The sequence below is a fragment of the Pleurodeles waltl genome, chromosome 9, assembly GCF_031143425.1.
Source record: "Pleurodeles waltl isolate 20211129_DDA chromosome 9, aPleWal1.hap1.20221129, whole genome shotgun sequence".
In the NCBI taxonomy this organism is placed as follows: domain Eukaryota; kingdom Metazoa; phylum Chordata; class Amphibia; order Caudata; family Salamandridae; genus Pleurodeles; species Pleurodeles waltl.
Window position 1 is genome coordinate 419832292 of NC_090448.1, and position 23368 is coordinate 419855659.

At 48.1% G+C, this 23368-nt stretch overlaps 1 protein-coding gene across 3 annotated transcripts in view; it reads right to left on the reverse strand.

Moving 5' to 3' along the window:
* SPTBN4 (spectrin beta, non-erythrocytic 4) overlaps positions 1–23368 on the reverse strand; it is a 1652494-nt gene that overhangs the window by 707374 nt on the left and 921752 nt on the right. The gene's annotated exons all lie outside the window — the stretch shown is intronic.

Below are 23368 nucleotides of genomic sequence, written 5' to 3' on the forward strand. Positions count from 1 at the left end.
CGTCTGTAGTGATGGTCCACGGAGCCAGATGATTTTAAAAAGAAAGGCCGATGTACAGATGATGCTTCTGAGACCACCATGTCAGGGCTTTGGCTATTGCTGGGGTTATGTCTATTCGATCTTCGAAGCTTCCCGAAACCTGGAGCCATTGACGGTTTCGTTGCGCCTGTAACGGACGCATTTTTAGTCTGCAGAGAGGAACCAGAGGTATGCATGATGACATCATGCCCAACAGGGATTTGAACAGATGGACAGAAACACAGCTTCTTCTCTGTATTGACTTTGTTAGTGTCAGTAACTTTTGTTGCCTGTCTACTGTGGTACACGCCATGGTGGATTGCGTGTCTAGGTTTGCCCCTAAAAAGGTGATACTGCGTGCTGGCAGAGGCTTGGACTTCTCCCAGTTGACGGTGAGGCCTAAACTGTTTAGCAAGGAAACGCACCTTCTTGTTGATCTGCGCGTTCCTGCCTAGGTACTTGCTTTTATCAGCCAATTGTCTAGATATGGAAACATTTGGTGTTTCCTCCTCCTGAGGAAGGCTGCGATTGGTGCTAGGCATTTGGTGAATATCCTGGGAGCTGATTTTAGGCCAAAGGGAAGGACACGAAATTGAAAATGGCTTCCGGCTACAGTGAATCTCAGGTATTGTCTGTGGGCAGGATGGATGGGAATGTGGAAATATGCGTCTTTTAGGTCTAGTGTAGACATGAAATCTCCCTGGTTCAGACGCAGGAGGACATCTTGCAGGCTGATCATGCGGAACGATTCCTTTTTTAAGTAGATGTTTAGTTCCCGTAAGTCGAGGATCAGCCTCCAATCTTTCAATTTTTTGTGAATGAGGAAGAACCTGGAATAAAACCCTCTTCCTCGCTGTGACTGAGGTACCTTCTCTATGGCTCTTTTGAGGAGAATCTTGTTGATCTCCCGGTTGAGTTGTTCTGGGTACATTGAAGGAGTCCTGCGAGGAGGATTGAAGGGAGACAGTTGGGTAAATTCTAGAGTGTGGCCCTGTTTCACTAATTGGAGGACCCACTTGTCTGATGTGATGACTTGCCATTGTTTGAGAAAGAGGGATATCCTTCTGCCTAGAACCAGAGGAGGAGAGTTGGGTTTAGCTGGCGCCTCGGATGTATCAGGCTCTACGAGCTGAGTCTTTAGCAGGGCTAGTTGAGCGTCCCCTATTTCCAGATCTACCATAAGCTGCTTGCGGGGGCTGCCTTTGTGGGTAATATTGACGGAACTGTTGAGAAGAGGAAGGATAGGTGGAATATCTATACTGCTGATATCCTCCTCTATATGAAGGTTGGCCACGTTCTCTAGCTCGAAAGGAAGGCTTTCGATATTGGAGAGTCCCTAATGATCTTGCCGTATCACTGTCAGATTTTATAGATTGTAAAGCCTTGTCAATATGTTTGCTGAACAATGCCTGGCCATCGAAAGGTAAGTCTAAAATCTTATTCTGTACCTCAGGCCGGAATGATGTAGCCTTTAGCAAACCTTGTCTCCGAAGAACAGCTGCCCCTGCGAGCTGTCGAAATGCAGTTGTGGCTATGTCCATTACACAGTCTATGAGTTCTGCTGACGTGCGCTGACCTTCTTGCAATGTCTTCTTTGCCTTTGATTTTCCATCCTCTGGCAACTGGTTAATATGTGGGGCGATGTCTGCCCATAGCTGTCTGTCAAACCTGGCTAACACCGCTAGTGAGTTAGCAGCTCTTATCACTAGGCTAGCCATCGAGGAAAACCTCTTTCCAGTGTTGTCTAGTTGTCTACCCTCTTTGTCTGGGGGTGAAGAAATCAGAGCAGACGGATTCTTGGACTTCCTCTGTGCCACCACTGAGTCCGGATGAGGATGACCAGTTAGACATGCTGGTGCATCGTCCGGTGCCTTGTATTTCTTGTCTAAACGAGCCAGCACTGCTGTGACAGTAGCAGGATTGTGCATCACTTTTAGGCCTTCTTCCCATAAGTAACTGACCAGCGGAATAGAGCGCACAGATCTTTTTAACGGCTCTTTAAAATCATATAGAAAACAGTCTGTCTGTTTTGATAGCATTGGCAAAACGAAACGCTTAGCTGCTCTTTCTAGAAGATTGTGAAATCCTCTGATGTCGTCTGGTGGGGACTCCACCTTTGACTGGGAAGGAGAAGGAGGAGCAGGGATGATGTATTCATCCCACTCGGAATGAGTGTCCAGGAGCTCCCCTTCTTTGTGATCACCTTCTGACATGTCAGTGTCCTGAGGTAGAGTCATATCCGGAGTAGCCACATTTGTGAGAGGTAAAGAAACCGGTCTCTGACGTGGAGTGGTAACCCCAGAGACGGGCGATGGAGGAGGTTGCTCTCCTTGAGGAGGAAAACGCCTGCTGTAATCAGCCAGCATTGCTCTGAGGTCAGACAATAAGGAGGATGAAATGTATGCCCCTTCTTGATATTGTTGGTCTACTCTAAAAAATTGAGGGTCATAAGATTCATCAAATTCATCTTCGTCCTGATATTTGACGTTTAATTGCGATGGGCTATGGGCTGCTCCAAATGGCCCCTCGTCGTCCGAGTCTTCATCTCCCTCTGACAAATGCATTGGAATGAGGGAGGTCACCTTACTAGGTGAGGTGTGCTTTGGGGGCAGCTTCTCATGTGTTTTATGATGTTTTTCCCTCGTCGTCGATGTCGTCGATGGTGTCGTCGACGGCGCATACATAGTCTTCGTCGATAGTGGTGTCGTCAATGACAAACGCATGGAGATTTTGATGGATGACAGGCTCACCGACGAGTCTACCGTCGACGAGGCCGTCGACAATGGTAAAGCCGTCGACGATGATGAGGTGTAGACGTTCATCGACGATGAGGTCGTCGATGCCGCTCTCGTCGACGGTGGAGTACTCGTCATCGACGCTGTTGTCGTCAGAACAGTCGTCGACGGTGGAAGGGTGCCAGTCGTCGTTGGCGGTGAAAAAGCACTCACCGATGGTCTCGTCGACGATGAGTCCGTTGTCAACGGTGCCTTTTTTGTAGAAGTAGAGGAAGGTCTCTTGAAAGGCACAGATGGAGGTACAGAGGATGACTTCTTATGCCTCTCAGAACTGCTGGCATGACCTCTCTCCCCTTTTCTGGAAGATTTTTGAGGTGAAGTAGATGGGCTGCGGCCCTTGTAAGACCCTGAGACAGTCTTTTTGTGGGCTTTTCTTGATTGTTGGGAGGTAGATCTTGTGTATGATCTTGATGACTTTTTAGATATTGAAGAGTCATCACTATCAGAGTCAGAGACTGGATCCTCTCTGTATTTAAGTTTTTGCAGCCAAAACAATAATCTGCCTTCTCTATCCTTATGAGTCTTAGAGGAAAAGGTATGACAAACCTTACAGTCCTTGGATGAGTGGTCTGGATAGAGGCAGTATATACAATCCTGATGAGGGTCTTCAGAATGTAGTCTCTTCTTACCACAAGTTTTGCAATTTCTGAATAAACCTTTCTTTTCTTTATCAGACATGTTCAAGATGTTTTTCCAATCAGTTCAGAGAAGTTTTTCTCAGAGAAAAATATGTTGAAGCTAGTCCAAAAGGTGTGAATAAAGAGCAGAGCTCTGAGGAGACTCCCTAGCACGACGTGCAGCAGAAAATCTGAGGTGCTGGAGCTTCTCTCAGGAGGATTCTAGAGGGCGGTGTCGTCTGATTGGTGGATGCTCAAATTTGGTCCTTTTCCTAAAATGACTGTGATAGACTGTTAAATTGAAGAGGCCTAGGGCCCTTTTGTTAATATATTTCAACACTATTTGTGTAATTTGTACCGGGGGCTCCCATCTCGACGACGGGGAATGATTCAAGCAAGTGAATCTATGAAAGTTTCAATACTGGAGTAAAGTTCGGTTTCAGCGACGTTAGATGCAGCTAGAAATGCCTCCTTAAGGTTACCCCATGGCAGTATGTATGTGCTGAGATTAAGGATGAGTTTGCCGCTGCACTAATGATCTGGTCAGAGACCATGGCACCTTCTTGGACGATCTCTAAAAAATCCTCTGTAGGAAAGTGCCTTTGTTGGCATGGTTACTCCCGACTTTTTGCCTAGAATAGATACCAATGTTGATTGAGAGTGTGCTGGGATCCTGCTAACCAGGCCCCAGCACCAGTGTTGTATTCCAAAATCTTTACCTTTGTTTCCCCAATTGGCACACCCCTGGCACACAGTTAAGTCCCTTGTACAAGGTACCCATGGTACCATGGGCCCTGTGGCCAGGGAAGGTCCCCAAGGGCTGCAGCATGTATTATGTCACCTTGGGGACTCCTCACCAAGCACTTGCACACTGTCTTTGCAGCCTGTGTGTACTGGAGGGGAGAAAAAGGCAAAGTAGACATGGCACCCTGTGGCATAGGTAAGTCACTTTTCTAGCAGGCCTTACAGCCCTAAGGCAGAGTACACTATACCACAGTTGAGGGCATAGCTGCATGAGCAATATGCATCTACAGTGTCTAAGTGCATTCTTAGACACTAAGGGCCAGATGTAGGAAGCATTTTGCACATCGCAAACAGCGAACATCGCTGTTTGCGACGTGCAAAATGCACTTCGCAATGCACAAAACCAGTTTTGCGATTCAGTAACCTAGTTACCGAATCGCGAAACGGGTTTGCGAGTCCCAATTAGGAAGGGGAGTCCCCTTCCTAATTGCGAGTCGCAGTGCAAGGCAGGATTGCTTTGTGACCGCGAACGAGTTCGCAAACCGATCGCAGTTTGCACCCATTTGAAATGGGTGGTAACCCATTCGCAAAGGGAAAGGGGTCCCCATGGGACCCCTTTCCCTTTGTGAATGCAATTGCAAACATTTTGCCAGATAAGGCAGTGGTCCTATGGACCACTGCCTGCTCTGAAAAAATGAAACAAAAACGTTTCATTTTTCGATTTTGTAATGCATCTCGTATTCCTTTAAGGAAGACGGGCTGCATTACAAAAAAAAAACCCTTCTTTATTAAAAAGCAGTCACAGACATGGTGGTCTGCTGTCCGCAGCAGGCCACCATCCCTGTGAATGCCGCCTCTCGCAACGGGGTCGCAAATTGCGACCCACCTCATGAATATTAAAGAGGTGGGCCTTTGCGACCTCCTTGCAAGTCGCAGATGGTGTCAGGGACACCATCCAACATTCTGAATTGTGACTTGCAAATTGCAAGTCGCTCAGACTTGTAATTTGCGGGTCGCAATTCAGAATCTACCTACATCTGGCCCTATGTGCAGTGTAGCCGTATTGAGTATATGGTCTGGGAGATTGTCATTAGGAACTCCACAGCTCCATAATGGCGTCACTGAATACTGGGAAGTTTGGTATCAAACTTCTCAGCACAATAAACCCACAGTGATGCAAGTGTGGGATTTATTGAAAAACGCACCGAGAGGGCATCTTAGGGATGCCGCCTGTATGTTAGCCAAGTGCAGGACTGACCTGTCTGTGCCAGCCTGCCACTTTCATTTGAGTTTCTGACCACATGGGGTGGGAGCCTTTGTGCTCCCTGTGGCCAGAAACAAAGCCTGCCCTGGGTGGAGGTTCTTCCCACCTCCCCCCTGCAGGAACTGTAACACCTGGTGGTGTGCCTCAAAGGCTAAAACATCATGTTACAGTGCCCCAGGGCAGCCCAGTTAGTGGAGTTGCCCGCCCCCCAGACAAAGTCCCACTTTTGGCAGCAATTCCAGTGGGAAAACTAGGAAAAACAGGGAGGAGTAACCACTGAGCTGGGACCACCCCTAGGGTGTCCAGAGCTGAGGTGACCCCATCCCTGCAGAATTTTCTATCTTAGTTTGGAGGACAGGGACCAATAGGCTTAGGTTTGTGTCCCCCTTCCCAAAGGGATTAAACATAAGAAGGATGTAGCCACCCTCAGGGACAGTAGCCATTGGCTACTGCCCTCTGACCCCTGTAACAGCCCTAAATCAGATTCCTGGCGACCTAACAAGAAAGAAGAACTGCTAAGCTGAATCCCTAGCAGAGAAGAAGGAAGACGCAAACTGACTTGGCCCCAGTCCTACCAGCCTGTCTCTTGCTTCAAAGAACCTGCAACAAGAAATCGACGCATCCTGCGGGACCAGTGACCTCTGCCAAGCTCCAGAGGACTGCCCTGCATCACCAAGGACCAAGAACTCCCATGGACAGTGGTCCTGTCCAAGAAGAAACTACTACTAAGGACTCCAGAGCCTCCCCGGATCCGTGAGTCCTGACCACTCTGTACCCGACGCCCAGAGTCCAGGTGGCCCAACCGGCTAGAGAGGATCTCCAGGCGATTCTGAGTATGTGCTCACCCTGGGCTGACTTGTCCTGCCCCTCACGGTGACTCCTGCAGTGTGAATTCAGAGGACCCCCCTGACAACGAAAGCTCCGGACGAAGATATCTGACACCTAAAGATACACTGCACCCCCAGACCTTGGAGAACCCGACCACCGGTGCAGCAACGTTCAGCGGCCCTCCTACTTGTCCAGCCTGTGGTTTTCCCGATTCAACCCCCTGGACCCAGCCTGCAGCATCTAAGTGACCCCCAGGTTCCCCTCATAGGAAAGCATTAGGAGCCCGACGCTCTGTTTGCACCCTGCACCCAGCGGCCCCTGTGCTGCTGAGGGTGTGTGTTTGGTGCCTACTTGTGCCCCCCTGGTGCTCCTCAAAACCCCTCAGGTCTGCCCTCCGAAGACAAAGGTACTTACCTTCCAGCAGATCTGCAACTGAATGCCCCCCGTCTCCATGGGAGCCCATGATAAATATACCTCAACTTTGACCTCTGCACCCGGTCGGCCCCGTGTTGCTGGTGGTGAGTGTTTGGGGTTAACTTGAACCCCAACCTGGGGGCTCCCTAATCCCTACAAACTGGAACTGTAAGTCAAGTACTTATTTGTAAATCATGCTAACATTTCTCCTCCCCCCCCCCGGAACTGTTTCTGAAAATTGAAGTGTCAACTTTTAAAACAGATTATTGCCACTTATTCTTAAACTGCACAACTTACCTATTCCAAACAAAGCCAAATAGATTTATATGTGAAATATGTATTTATGAATGCAGTTACCTGCATCTTGAATCTTGTGGTTCTAGAAATAAATTAAGAAAATATACATAAAAACCATTGGTCTGGAGTTAAGTCATTGAGTGTGTGTTCCTCTTTTGTCTGTGTGTGCACAACAAATGCTTTGCACTACCCTCTGATAAGCCTAACTGGTCGAACACACTACCACAAAAGAGAGCATTAGTATTTTCTACTTTAGCCTCTGCTAAGCCTCTGGGGAACCCCTGGACTCTGTGCACACTATGGGGGTGATTCTGACCCCGGCGGTCTTAGACCGCCGGGGCCAGGGTCGGCGGGAGCACCGCCGACAGGCCGGCGGTGCCCCGCAGGGCATTCTGACCGCGGCGGTAAAGCCGCGGTCAGACCGGCAACACTGGCGGGCTCCCGCCAGTGTACCGCTGCCCTGTTGAATCCTCCAAGGCGGCGCAGCTAGCTGCGCCGCCGAGGGGATTCCGACCCCCCCTACCGCCATCCAGTTCCCGGCGGTCCGCCCGCCGGGAACCGGATGGCGGTAGGGGGGGTCGCGGGGCCCCTGGGGGCCCCTGCAGTGCCCATGCCACTGGCATGGGCACTGCAGGGGCCCCCGTAAGAGGGCCCCTACAAGTATTTCACTGTCTGCTTGGCAGACAGTGAAATACGCGACGGGTGCAAATGCACCCGTCGCACCTTCCCACTCCGCCGGCTCGATTACGAGCCGGCATCCTCGTGGGAAGGGAGTTTTTCCCTGGGCTGGCGGGCGGTCTTTTGGAGACCGCCCGCCAGCCCAGGGAAAAACTCATAATACCCTCCGCGGTCTTCTGACCGCGGAGCGGTATAATGGGGGCGGAATTCTGGCGGGCGGCCTCCGCCGCCCGCCAGAATCAGAATCACCCCCTATATCTCATTTTAATATAGTATATACAGAGCCAGCTTCCTACATCCTCCTTCTGATCTCTCGGAAGTGGTCCGCAAAATGGAGTAGGGAGTCCCACAGGGCCCTATCATATCTGCCCAAGAGGGTCTTCATGGATGTTGCAACTGAACTACAGACTTTGCAGCCTGTCAAATCCACCTTTTTTCTCTCTTTGTCAGAAAGAGAGGTGGTAGACGGAGATGTGGCATGAGATTTGCGGGCAGCCAGGATCACGACTGAATCAGGTGTAGGATCGGAGCGCAGAAACAAAAGGTCTTGTTCCTGAGGATGATACTTTTTTAGTAGCCTGGAAGGAGCAGACTTAGTCGTAGCCTGTGTAAGGAAGACTTCCATGGTGGGGTCCAAAAGACCCAGCATTAGTGGTAGCAAAGGTCTGAAGGCTGTGCGCTGCTGGAGAGTCTTGAATATGACCAAAGTGTATGGATTTGGAACAGCCAGAAGAATGTTTAGTTTCGCAGCACCTCAAACTAGAACTTCTTGAAAGGTGTTGATATCGTCCACTTGTGAGGAATAAGGTTGGGGTGAATCCGTTAGTGTGGGTGAATAGTCTCTGGTGGACGATGAGGGATCTCTATGTTGGTAGGAATGTGATCTTGATCTTTGTCGTGACCTGTGGTGGGAGTGTCTTGACCTTGTTGATGAACGTCCAGATGCCTGATGGCCATGATGGGGATGATAACGCGATCTTGAGCATGGTATGGGAGCTGGAGCAGTGCTAGGCACTTGCAGCACTGGAGGCGGAGGCAGTACAGATGCTGGGAGAATTGGAGCAGCTGGCAGCAGCGGAGTCAGACCTTGAGGTGGCGGCTGAGGAAGAGGCACAGCAGGCGGCGGAGGAGAGGTGGTGTGAGGCAGAGAAGGTGACGAAAGAAGGAGCACCAGCAAAGGAGACACTTCTCTGGAATGGTGCAACTCAGATGAGGAATAGATCCTTCTTTGTTTTGCAGATTTCTGCCTCCTCAACATCTCTCTCTCTCTCTCTCTCTCTCCGATGTCTCGGTATCGACGTCGAGCGGGTTGTGAGGGTGTGTGTTTGGTGCCTATCTGTGGCCCCCCCAGTGCTCCTCAAAACCCCCCAGGTCTGCCCTCTGAAGACACGGGTACTTACCTGCCAGTGGATCTGAAACCAAGTGCCCCCAGTCTCCATAGGAGCCCATTTTAAATTTACCTCAATTTTGACCTCTGCACCCGGCCGACCCCGTGTTGCTGGTGGTGGGTGTTTGGGGTTAACTTGAAACCCAACCTGTGGACTTTCTAACCCCTGGAGACTGGAACTGTAAGTCAAGTACTTACCTGTAAAGTGTACTAACTTTTCTTCCCCCTGGAACAGTTTCTGAAAATTGAAGTGTCAAGTTTTAAAACAGATTATTGCCATTTATTCCTAAACTGCACAATTTACCTATTCCAAACAAAGTCACTGCAATGTCAAATTGCAACATCTGCGCTTCCTTCACCGCGACGTCTTGTTCAACCACTTCGAAATACTCCTCAACATTGTGCACTGAGAAACCAGAGTCCTAGACATCGTGTGTCATCTTGACGCCGAGTGGCGATGTTTGTGCAACATCGAGCCAGTCTTCGACAGTTAACACGTTGGCGCTGTTCCTCCGCTCAATGTTGATCTCCTCCATGTCAACCAGGACCAAAAGCGTTTTCTTCCTGAAAAACGCCTCTCAGACCTTCCACGTCCCCTGGAGGTTGACGGAAGAGCTCTGGTGGAAAACTGACCTTCCCCTCGCTCAGACGTCCCACTGGCTTGTTGCTGGCATCGTCTCTCTGCTCTCCCTTTCAGGCGAATCCTCTCCCTGTCACACAGGGTGTGACTTGCAGATGCTGCAGGAGGCAGGAAGGTGTGAAGACAGCAGGCAGATGATACAGACATCATGAGTGTCTGTTCTGGCCTTTTTTCTGCCACAACGTGGGCATTTGTCAAACAGAGAAGGCATTTTATCTGGGAAAAATGCCTTAATTTCTGTCAGAAAAAGACACAAATCAAGAAGAAAAGTCAAAAGACGTCGAGTGAAACATTTGTCACTGAGATACTTTTAATTTTTGAAAAAAAACAAAAAAAGGTTGAGCTCAATGCTCCAAGGTCCTGTGAGCAGGAGCTGGAAAAAAGAACTGAGTAACTGCTTCTCTCTAGGTATGATGGCATACTGGAGGATCAGCTGTTCTGAAAGACACAATCTCCTTTTTCTCCATTGTATTGGCTGCCCTACACTACTTTATCCTTATTTTGCATTACAAAAAGGTTTGTGAGGGATTTTTTCTGCCAAGTTTTCAACTTTTTCATGCATTTGAATGAATGTGCCTTAGCTATTGGTCCTTTTTAAAGCAAAGAAGATGAAGAATTTCGGCCACTTTAGGTTTTCCTTTAGGTTGCATATTGACATTCTTAAGCGACTTTTCAGGCCTTCCTGAGGTAAGGCGAACATCTACACTTAAGAGGGTATATTGGAAAAAGTGCTCTGGGTTCCCCGCAGGCGGGCAGATCTATTCAACGTTTTTGACTGTACACGGATGTCCCCTACGACAGAACATAGAAATTCACTTAAAAAAACAAGGGTTACGGGGATGTTGTAGTTAGGCTCACAATTTAAATGTACCAAACCATAGAAATTCACCTGCTTTAGTTAGTTTTATCTCAAGTAAGAACTAAGTTACTTACCTGTAATTGTAGTTCCCCAGTATTGGACACTTTCATAGATTCACATGCTTGAATCCTTCCCCGTCGTCGAGATGGGGTTTCCCAGTGTAATACAGAAGTTATGCCTAAGTGCATTTAAAGATTAAGTGCATTATACCTTAAAATTAGAAACATATCACAGTCGTTTTGTAAAAAAGGACCAAACTCTAAGGTCAACCAATCAGATCACACCACCCTCTAGAACCCTCCTGTGAGGAGCTGACTTCCCTCAGATTTTCCAAGCATTAGTGCTGTAATATAGGTACTACTGAGAGAAAGCATGTGAGCCCCCCCCCCCATTTCGCATGTGTAGTGCAGAAGTAAGGGAGGAGAGGGGAGGGCCACCTTCCATGTCAGGTACTTGATGTCCGCCCTATGAATGGGTCAAAGGGCTCCTTCATTAGCTGGCTGAGGACGATGTTAAGTTGCCATGCTGGAGGTGGGGCTTTCACCGGAGGAAAGGATCTGAAGAGACCTTTCAAGAATTACTTTATTAACCTCAGGGAACATAAAGATGGTTAGCCTGGCATTCTCCTATGTCAAGAAATAGCTGCCAGATGGACTCTGATGGACGCATGGGCGAGCCCTGAGCGTGCTAGTTGTAAGAAGTATGGTAAAACTTTTTCTGGGGCGGAGGAGAGAGGTGGTATATTCATGGCTTTGCACCACAAACAAAATCGGTTACACTTCAGGCGGTACGTTTTATTTGTGCTATCTGCCCGTGCTTTAGCTAGTATGTCTTTGCAATCACTTGGTATGTCTAAGCGGCCGAATTTGTTGAATTCAGGAGCCATGCCGATTAGCTCAGAAACTTGGGATCCGGGTGTCTTACTTGTCCCTAGTTGATGGTGAGCAACTCCGAAATTGGTTTCATCCTGATTGGTGGACATGAGGATAGTAGAAGTAACTCCGAGTACCAAGGTTGATGTGGCACGCTGGAGCTATCAGAATTATCTAGCAGGGTTCCAACATTATTTTCCTGATTAACCTTGTGAGGAGAAGAACTGTAGGAAAGGCGTAGGCATAAATCCCTGACCATGCAATCGAAAATGCATCCCCCCACGATCCTTGCTGGTGACGCCAACTTGCGTAATATTGGCATTTGGCGTTCTGGGAGGTTGCAAAAAGATCTAGATTAGGTTTTCCCCACTGGTCGAATATTCCATCCAGTGTCCGCTGGTCAAACTCCCACTCGTGAGGAGATGTTGTCAACTTGCTCAACGAATCTGCAATAGTATTTTGCAGGCCTGGGACATGCTCCGCTGTTATGTGCACTGAGTGTTGAATACACCAACTCCATATGGTCTGCGCTTCTCGAGATAGTGGGTGGGAATGCGTTCCTCCTTGTTTGTTGAGATAGTGCATTGTGGTGGTATTGCCGATCCTCAAATTCTTGGGAGGAAGACTATCAAAGCATAATACACTGCTCTCAACTTGAGAAGGTTGGTGGTGAAAGGGGAGCCATTTGCCGTTCACTCGAAGGTCCTGCATGCATGCACCCCATCCGGTCATTGATGCGTCCGTTATTACGGTTAATGGAGGAATCTGTGGTAAGAAGTGCAGACCTCGTGAAATGTTTTCGGGAACTGTCCACCAATCGAGAAAAGCTATCATGAGCGGAGTGATGCAGATCATGTCCTCGAAGGATCCTAGTGCTTGCTTCCATTGCCAGTCTAGCTCCTCTTGAATCGGACGCATGTGAAGTCGACAGTGGGGAATGAGGCTTATACAAGATGACATCATCCCTAGTAAAGATTTGTACTGTTGAACTGAAAAATACTTTTTTCTTTGTATTCATTCTTGTTTTGCCTGTCCACTGTTGGGTAGGCTTTGGTTTGTTGTGAGTCCAATACAGCCTGCAGGAAGGCTATCTGAGTCGAAGGTTGGAGTATTGATATTTCCTGGTTGATAGTGGGGCCCAAGTCCTCAAAAAGTGGTGGGGTCTCCTTGGCGGACTAGAGTGCTGACTGGACGTCGGGAGTTTTCACTAGCCAGTCGTCTAGATTAGGAAAAATCTGGTGCCTCTTTTGTAGGGAAATGCCTCCCTTGGCATGGTTACCCCCTAACTTTTTGCCTTTTGTTGATGCTAGTTATGATTGAAAGTTTGCTGGGACCCTGCTAACCAGGCCAGTGTTCTTCCCTAAACTGTACTTTTGTTCCCACAATTGGTACAGCCGTGGCACCAAGGGCCCTGTGGCCAGGGAAAGTCTCTAAGGGCTGCAACATGTATTATGCCACCTTGGGGACCCCTCACTCAGCACATGCACACTGCCTCACAACTTGTGTGCTGGTGGGGAGAAAATTACTAAGTCGACATGGCACTCCCCTCAGGGTGCCATGCCCTCCACCAACTGCCTGTGGCCTAGGTAAGTTACCCCTCCAGCAGGCCTTACAGCCCTAAGGCAGAGTGCACTATACCACAGGTGAGGGCATAGATGTATGAGCACTATGCCCATACAGTGTCTAAGCCAAACCTTAGACATTGTAAGTGCAGGGTAGCCATAAAGAGTATATGGTCTGGGAGTCTGTCAATTACAAACTCCACAGTTCCATAATGGCTACACTGAAATCTAGGAAGTTTGGTATCAAACTTCTCAGCACAATAAATGCACACTGATGCCAGTGTGGGATTTATTGAAAAATGCACACAGTGGGCATTTTTAGAGATGCCCCCTGTATACCAGTACGACTCCTAGTGTTAAGCTGACCAGTTCCTGCCAGCATGCCACAACCAGACGAGTTTCTGGCCACATGGGGTGAGTGCCTTTGTCACTCTGTGGCCAGGAACAAAGCCTGCACTGGGTGGAGGTGCTTCTCACCTCCCCCTGCATGAACTCTAACACCTGGCGGTGAGCCTCAAAGGCTCATGCCTGTTGTTACAGCGCCCCAGGGCATCCCAGCTAGTGGAGATGCCCGCCCCTTCGGACACAGCCCCCACTTTTGGCAAGGAGGAGTCACCTACCAGCCAGGACAGACCCTAAGGTGCCCTGAGCTGAGGTGACCCCTGCCTTTAGAAATCCTCCATCTTGGTTTTGGAGGATTCTCCCAACAGGAATAGGGATGTGCCCCCCTACCCTCAGGAAGGAGGCACAAAGAGGGTGTAGCCACCCTCCAGGACAGTAGCCATTGGCCCCCAGACCTAAACACCCCCCTAAATTCAGTATTTAGGGGCTACCCTGAACCCAGGAAATCAGATTCCTGCAACCTACAACAAGAAGGACTGCTGACCTGAAAGCCCCGCAGAGATGACAAATGACTTGGCCCCAGCCCTACCGGCCTGTCTCCAGACTCAAAGAACCTGCACAGCGATGCATCCAGCCGGACCAGCGACCTCTGAGGACTCAGAGGACTGACTTGCACCTAAAGGACCAAGAACCTCCAGAGGACAGCAGCTCTGTCCAGAAACAGCAACAAAATTGCAACACAGAAGCAACTTTAAAGAGACTCTCACATCCCGCCAGAAGCGTGAGTCTTCACGCTCTGCACCCGACGCCCCCAGCTCGGGTTTGGAGAAACCAACACAGCAGAGAGGATCCCAGGCGACTCCAAAGACATAGACACCCTGAGTCAACCTCCCTGCACCCCCACAGTGACGGCTGCATTGAGGATCTAGAGGCTCCCCCTGACCGCGACTGCCTGGTAACAAAGGAACCCGACGCCTGGACCAAGCACTGCACCCGCAGCCCCTAGGACCGAGAGGAACCACCTACCGGTGCAGGAGTGACCAGCATGCAGCCCTCATCCTAGCCCAGTCAGTGGCTGGCCTGATAAGCCCCCCTGTGCCTGGCCTGCATCGCTAGAGTGACCCCCGGGTCTCTCCATTGATTTCTACAGCAAACCTGTCACATACTTTGCACGCTGCACCCGGCTGCCCCTGTGACGCTGAGGGTGTGTTTTGTGTGGTTGTATGTGTCCTCCCCAGTGCTCTACAAAACCCCCCTGGTCTGCTCCCCGAGGACGCATGTACTTACCTGCTAGCAGACTGGAACCAGAGCACCCGTGTTCTCCATAGGCACCTATGTGTTTTTGGCCCTCCTTTGACCTCTGCACCTGACCGGCCCTTTGTTGCTGGTGCTGTGGCTTTGGGGTTGCCTTGAACCCCCAACAGTGGGCTGCCTGCGTCCAGGAGACTGACGGTGTAAGTGCTTTTCTTACACCGTGAGAAATTAACCAAAACTTACCTCCCCCAGGAACTGTTGATTTTTGCAGTGTCCACTTTTAAAATAGCTACTTGCCATTTTAACCAAAACTGTGTGTACTACTGTTTTAAATCAAAGTTCTATACTTACCTGTGTGAAGTACCTTGCATTTTATATATTTACCTTAAATTTGAATCTTGTGTTTCTAAAATAAATTAAGAAAATACATTTTTCTATATAAAAACCTATAGGCCTGGAGTTAAGTCTTTGAGTGTGTGTTCCTCATTTATTGCCTGTGTGTGTACAACAAATGCTTAACATTACCCTCTGATAAGCCTACTGCTCGACCACAGTACTACAAAATAGAGCATTAGTATTATCTAATGTTGCCACTATCAACCTCTAAGGGGAACCCTTGGACTCTGTGCACACTATCTCGCACTTTGAGCTAGTATATACAGAACCAAGGGCCATATGTACGAACACATTTTCCCATTGACACAGAATGGGAAAAACCCTTTGCTACATCTGGCCCAAACTTCCTACATTTTTCTTCTCAGGTAGGCTGCAACTGGAGCCAAACATGAAGATTTGTGGTACCAATCGTAGTCCAAAGGGAAGGACCTTGAATTGAAAGTGTCTGCCATTCACCACAAATCTTAGGAACTTCCTGTGTAGTGGGATATGGGAATATCGATGTACACGTCTTGAAGGTCCAAGGAAGCCATATAGTCTGCTCTGTTCAGAAGTTGTAGGATGTTTTGTAGCGTGACCATCCGGAATGTTTGTTTTTTTAGATATTTGTTTAGCTCTCACAAGTCCAGCATTGGCCTCCATAAGCAAGATGTTTTCCAAATGAGAAAGAAGCCGGAGTAGAAACCTTTCCCTCTCTGGGAATATGGTACAACTTCTACTGCTCCTTTGCTCAACATGGCCTTCACTTCTAAGCTGAGCAGACGAAGATGTCTTTGTCGAACCTGGGGTGGAGGCGTTGCTGGGGGAATCTGAATGAACTCTAAGAGGTGTCCAAATTGAATTACATTTAGGACCCATTTGTCTTTGGCTTTTTGTCGCCAGCACTGAATATGATGTTTTAATATTCCGTGAAAGACTATAATGGAAGAGGGGGAGAGAACAGGCTGAAGGCAGTCATTGTCTATGGGCCGTTTCTTTAGTTTGTCAGCCAGGGTTGCCTTTGTGATAGGGTCTGGTTTAAGCTGCTGGGGCGGTTGTCTCTGCTGATGCTGAGGTCTAGAATTGTGGAAGTGGTGGAGTACGATAGAAATCTATAGTGCTGATATCCTCCACGTAATAAAGGTTGTCCCCTGCCCCTGGCTCTATGAAAAGGTACTTTCCTATACTGCAGAGTGCCTAACGATCTGGCTGTCTCAGTGCCTGACTTTATAGTCTGAAGCTCGTCATCGACATGCTTCCTAAAGAGCCCCTCTCCGTAGTAGAGAAGATCAAAGATTTTTATCTGAACTTCCGGTCGAAAATTTGTGGCTTTGAGCCACCCCTGACATCATAAAACAGCCGATCCAGCGAGCAGCCTAAAGTCCATGGTGGCGATGTCAAGTGCGCAGTTGATGATTTCAGCCAAGGAATATTGTCCCTCCACGAGCACCTTTCTTGCCTCAATCTTGAAACCCTCCGAGAGTTCTTCCAAACAGTGAGGCACGTCTAACCAGAGCTGTCTGTCGTATCTGCCAATGAGCGCTAGAGAATTGGCAGCTCGTAATACAATGGCAGACATTGAGGAAAAACTATTTCCAATGTTATCCAGGCATCTCCCCTCTTTATCTGGTGGTGTAAAAGGATTCCTGGAACGCCATTGCACTGCCTGTGAGATGACAGAGTCTGGTTTTGGGTGGCCTGTGAGGCAAGCAGGAGCATAATCTGTGGCCTTATATTTTTTGTCTAACTTAGGCAGCACTGCAGGTACCCTTGCAGGGTTCTGCATTATCTTCAAACCCTGGTTCCAAACATGGTCAATTATTGGGATAGCCCTAACCATTTTCCTGTGACGTTCCTTAAAATCGTACAGGAAACAATCCTGCTGAGTCGCAGACATCAGTAGATCAAATCGCATGGCTGCTCTTTCTAGCAGGTTGCGAAAGCCACCAATATCCTCCAGAGGAGATTCCACAATAGGTGTCGCAGGAGGCAGGTGCTGGAATGATATAATCATACCATTTATCATTCAGTGTATGGATTTCTTCTTCTTCACCATCTTCATCCGCAGAGGCTTGTCCCTGCTCAGGTATAGATCGAGGAGAAGCTTGAGGCCTAGGAGGAGTTATAACCTGCGGTTGCTGAAACTGCTGAGGGGTTAGTGGTATAGTGGGAATCCTCGGCTGATGCACCCATGTAGGCATTGGCAGAAAACGCTCCCTATAATCTGCTAACATTGCTTGCAAGTCCGACACTAAGCCTAGAGGGAGACCTACGAGCCCCTTTTTGTTGTTGTTCGGAATATTGCTGGCCATAGTAAGAGTCATCATCATCCGAGTACTCCTGACATTTGACCCATAATTGAGAGGGACTGCTGGCCACCCCATAGAGGCCATCCTCCTCTAAGTCGTCTTCATCCAAAAGGTGCAAAGGTAGTAGGCTTGACACCTTACGAGGAGATGTAATTGAGGGGGTCACGTCATGCTTTTTGACCTTTCTTTGAATAACCTGCTCCGTCGATGAGAAAAGAGCTAAGGTAGATGGTCTCTGTCTCTCTGCTGTTATCTTGATCATCTCGAGAGTGCCGTCAACACGAGCGCCGTCGATGGTGGGAGCGTCGACGGTTGAAGAATCGTCGATGAGGCCGTCATGGGTAAGGTAGCCATTGTCGGTGGAGGTGTCGACAAGTGTCCTGTCGACAGAAGCGTAGACGGGGTATCGTCGACGGGACGAGCAGCGTCGACGATGACTGTAGTGGCGGTGAGGAAATTGGGCACGCCATTGACGAGGATGACCAGACTGCTGACGAGGACATAGACATTGTGACAACGGTAGATGTCGTCATTGAGGTATGGGCCGTCAATGGAGATACCGCCAACAATGGTCCCATCGACGGTGCAGAGGCTGGCTTTTTGAAGATATGTTTTATTCTGAGAGGCGGCATTTGGGGCTACATATTTTTGAGGAAGCCTCAGATGACTTTTTTAGGTGGTTCGTGAGTGGCTGACATTTTCTCAGCAAGTCTCTTCATGGGTGTCTTGACGACAGACACAGAAGAGGAGGCACTGTCCTCATCAGACACTGGATTGTGTCTAGATTTTAATTTTTCCAGCCAAATGAGAAGACAACCCTCTCTGTCCTTTAGGGTCTTAGTAGAAAATGTCCTACATATCTTGTAGTCTCTGGTTTTATGGTTAGGATAGAGACAGTATATGTATTTCTTATGCTGGTCATCCACATGTAGCCTCTTCTTCATGCAGGTAGCACAGGCTCTAAAAAGCCCTTTCTTAGGTGTCTCTGACATGGTTGTCAGTTTGAAGCACCCAAATGTAAGAATTTCTGAAGAAAAACAATAATCCAAATTGCCTCAGAAGAGAATATCTGAGAGAAAAACTGAGCAGAGCTCAAAGGAGACTCCTAAGCACCACGTACGGTGGAAAATCTGAGGAAAGTCAGCTAGTCCAGGAGGGTTCTAGAGGGTGGTGTGATCTGAATGGTTGACATTAGAGTTTGGTCCTTTTTTACAAAAAGACTGTGATATGTTTGTAATTTTAAGACCTAATGCACTTCATCTTTATATGCACTTGGGCATAACTTCTGTATTACACCGGGGACTCTCATCTGGACGACGGAGAAGGATTCAAGCATGTGAATCTATGAAAGTTCCAATACTGGAGTAATTCTAACTCCTGCCCTAAGGTAACTATAACCTGCGCCCCCTCCATGCACAGTTTTTTGTCAAAACTTTTACTGCAAATATTACATTGATGTTATCAATGATGTTATCAAAGATGTCATGAGTGCCGTTATTTATGGGGTAAGTAGCAGTGCATGGCGAGGAACTGAATAGAGTAGCAAGCCCATCCCACAATTCTGCAGACGAATCTAGAACAGACAAAAGCAGCTGTTACAAAATTTTGAAACAGATTTCTTAAAGATACCGGCCCTACTTGAGTATCCTTCTGGGTGTCTGAGTCTAGACAGTAATACCTGGAGAGAGTGTGTATTGATCTCCATGTAGGGGCCTCGCAAATTTCGGCAATGGGTACGTTTCTCAGTAGAGCAGCTGTTGCTACCTTACTTCTCGTAGCGAGTGCCTAGGTCTAACAGGTGAGTGTTTGTTGGATAGCTAGTAGTAAAGTGCTATACAGGAGACTACCCATCTAAAGATGGTCTGTTTGGAGGATGCTATACCTGTTCTTATTGGACCGTAATTGACAAATAGATGGTCAAATTGTCTGATGTCTTTGATATTATCTAAGTAAAATTTGAGGACCCGTTTGAGATCTAACAAGTGTAAAGCTCTTTCTGCTGGTGTGGAAGGGTTATGAAAGAATGTGGGAAGAAAAATAGTCTGGTTAATGTGAAAATCGGAAACCACCTTAGGAAGGAAACTCAGATGGGTTCTCATGATAACTTTGTTAGTATGAAACATAGTGTAAGGTTTTTTTTAGCACTTGCTAATATCTCACTGATTCTACGTGCCTAAGTAATTGATACTAGAAAAGCAGTTTTCCATGTGAGGTGCAAAGATGCCTTATGTATAGGTTCAGAAGGCGGACCCTTGGGTTTAGAGAGCTCCACATTACGTTCCCTCGGAGAGAGAGGGAAAACACAAGTGGGAAAACCTTTCTCAAACCTTCCAGAAAATCTTTTACTACAGGTATCTGAAAGAAAGAAACCTGAGTGTTAGATTTTTTGTAAACAGTGATAGCTGCTAGTTACTCTCTAATCGACAATTGTAGTCCATACTTTGCTAAGTGGAAGAGATAAGGCAATATGACACCCTCTTGTCCCAGAGTTGTATGAAAGTTATTCTGGATACACCAGACATTGAACCTTTTCACTTGAATGCATAAGATCATCTGGTAGAGGGTCTTTTAGACTCCTTAAAAATGTTCATGCATTCCTGTGAGAAGCCTAGATGCCCATAATAGAGGAATTCAAGAGCTACGCTGTCAAGCTCAGAAAGGGAAGGCTGGGGTGGAACATCTACCCTTCAAGCTTGTACAAGAGATCCTGTCTACATGGATGCCTCCTGTGTGGTGTTCCTAATAGGTGGAGGAGGTTTAGGAACCACCACTGGTGAGGCCATTCCGGTGCTATGAGGATCATCCATGTCCTGGATCCGTAGTTTATTGATCACTCCTGGGATCAGGGGAATCGGGGACCAATTTATCAAAAGGGCATTGCCTTTTGTGCCTGGTCAGGAGAAAAAGGATGCAAAGTCTCTGCTTTTTTTGTTGTTTTCATCTGCAAACTGGTTGATTTGCAGATGCCCCCATTCTCAAAATGCCCTCGTCAAAGTCGTTGTGCAGAATCTAGCCATGCATTTCAGTGAAGTTGTGGCTGAGGGAGTCCTCCTGAGTGTTTTTGACTCCTGGTATTTGAATAGGGGAAATTGTCAAGTACCTGGCAACTAGCCACTTCCAGATCATCTGTGCTTCCAGGGACAGGGGACGAGAATGAGTGGCCCTTGTTTGTTCAAGTAGTTAATTGTGGTTGTGCTGTCAGTCTGGACCAGGAGGGAGTTTGTCTGTATCGATGGGTAGAACGACTTGATGGCTAGATGGACCGCCCACAGCTCCAGCATGTTGATGTGATATTGTTGCTCTTTGTCCGACCACATGCCTTGCGTCTGTAGAGGGTCCATGTGAGCACTCCACCCCTGGAGGGAGGCATCTGTGATGAGAGACTGTCTGAAGAATCCTGATGGGAAGGGACCCATACCAGTAGATTTTTACATTAGGACCACTACGTTAGTGATTCTTTTGCCTCTTGCGACAAAGCCAATTTGTCCTCCCAGTGGTCTGAGAAGTGACCACTGATCCTCCAGATTTTGCTGTAGAGATCTCATGTCCGGCCTGGCATGGGGGACGATGAAGATGCCAGAGGCCATCGATCCCAGGGGAGATGCCACTTGTCTAGCTGATGGATGCAGAGTGGGTAGGACATTGTGACACTTCAGTTTTATTGAGGATAATCTCTCCTCTGAAGGACACACTCTTGTGGCCTTCGTGTCCAGGGTTGCACCCAGGTAGTGGAGTCTTGGTGTTGGTGTTTGTATGGATTTTGCCAAATTGACTTGGAGACCCAACCTTTGCATAGTGTTTGTGCATGCTCAAAATGTTGTTTTGTTTATGACTCGGAGGAACTTTTTATAAGGCAATCGTCTAGATATGGATAGATGAATATCCTTTTTCTCTGCAAAGATGCTGCTATTATGGTCATGCACTGTGAGGTGCAGATTTGGGGCTGAATGGTAGTATCTTGTATTGGTAATGTTTGGATGCCACTGAGAAGCGTAGAAACTTCTGGTGTTTTGGTGAGATCGGAATGTGGAAATACACGCCCTGAAGGTCGATGGAACACATGCAGTCACTCAGATGGGGCTAGGGTTGTATCTGGTGAAGGGCCAGGATTCTGAATAACTTTTTGCATATGAACTTGTTTAGTAGTTGTAAGCCCAGAATGGGTCTGAATTCTTTGTTTGGGCCTTTTTTCCTTACTAGGAGTATATTCCCAGCCCCCTTTGAGAGCGTGGGACCTCCTCTATGGCCTTCTTTTGGAGTAGACTGGTGCTTTCTTCCTGTAGGAGTGCTCGCAAAGGACATGATGTTCTTGTAGGTGGTACAGCGGGAGGGGAGACTTGATTCACACTGAATAACAACTCTGTACAAAATTCAAGATCCAGTTGTCATTTGCAATGGATTGCCACTTGTGCAGATGTTTGGTCATACTTCCCCCTCACCGGAGTGTTTGACAGAGAAGGAGGAAACGTGGGCTCATTGTTTGGCTGGTGTCTTAGAGGAAGCTGGTGGTTGATGGCTAGCTCCTTTTTCTTTAGCCGGTCTTCAAAAGTGATAATGAGACTGCAGTTGTTGTTGGTGCAGAGCCCACTGAGGGATTTGAACTTTCTGGTGAAAATATGTTCGATCATGTGGCCTGTATCTTCAACGGAAATCTTTTCTCTTTTCTAGGCCTACAGCTTTGGTTCAAGCTCTGCGTTCATTTTGGCCATTTTGTCACTTGCATGTGATTAAAAAATTGAGTTTCCAGTGAACTGCAAATTCACAATTCACTGTTGTGCCTCTGGTTTGAGGACTGTAAGGCGAAGCCAGGAGTATCTTCTAGCACCTATTCCATATGAATACCCATGAGCAGCCAGATCAGAGGCATCTGTCGCCGCACTGATATTCTGGTTGGATACTAGACCCCCTTCCTATAGCATCTCCTGGAAACATGTCTTCCTTGGTGGTTGTTCTGTGAGGCAAGAAAGAGAGTCCCAGAGAGATCTATTGTATCTCCCCAACAAGGCAGATGTGCTAGCTACCTTTATGAAGGAAGCAGAGGTACCACACATTTTCTTTCCCAAAGCGTTTATCTGCTTGCTGTCCTTTTCTGGAGGCACAGAAGATGAAGCAGCCACAGAATAGGTCTTCTTTGCCGTGGCTATAATTACTGAGTCTGGAGGTAGATCAGACCTCAAGAATAACAGATCCTGGTCAGGTGCTTTGCATTTCTTAAGAATCCGCTATGGAACTGCTTGCAGAGATGCTGGAGTGAGAAAGAGGTCCATAGCCGATTGGAGAAGGCATTGGGCCAGAGGAAGCAATGGTCTTGAACCTGATTGTGCAAGGTCTCAAAGATTACCGATGATGATGTTGGGGAGGCAGGAATGTCTATTACAGGAAACTGTCTCTTTATATACTATATCAAAATGAGATATAGGGGGTCATTATGAACACGGAGCGAATCCCCGTCGTGTTCATGCTGGCAGTCTTATCACAGGCCGCCAGCCCCCTTGAGACCCCGCCGGCTGAATAATTAACATTCCACTGGGCTGGCGGGCGGAAACAATGTTTCCGACAGCCGGCCCAGCGGAATGCTGGGCCGGGACATTGCCGACGGCTTCACACGGAGCAGTCATCAATGCCCCTGTGTAGCAGGTGCAGCAGCACAGGTCACGCAGATCACTTCCCGTAAATCGGGCTGTGACCTGCGAGACACAGCTCTGCACAGGGGTCCCTGCACTACCCATGCCAAGTGCATGGGCAGTGCAGGGGCCCCCAGGGGGGCCCAAAGCAACCCTTCCGCCAGCTTTCCCTGGCGGGTGAAACCTCCAGGGAATGGCTGGCAGAACAAGGTTTCTTCATCCGGAGGGCAGCGCTGCTTGTGGTGCTGCACTTTCGGATGAAGAATTCCACCATCGTCAGGCTACCCGTCGGCGGAAGCCTGGCGGTAGTGGAAGGCCTGCCGGTGGCGGTCCCCACTGTGTTCATTATGTGGCGGGTGACACCGCCATGCCGGCGGCGGTATTTTCCACCAAGTTCATAATGAGGGCCATAGTGTGCACAGAGTCCAGGGGTTCCCTAAGAAGCTTGACAGAGACAATAATAGATAATACTAAAATACTCTATTTGTG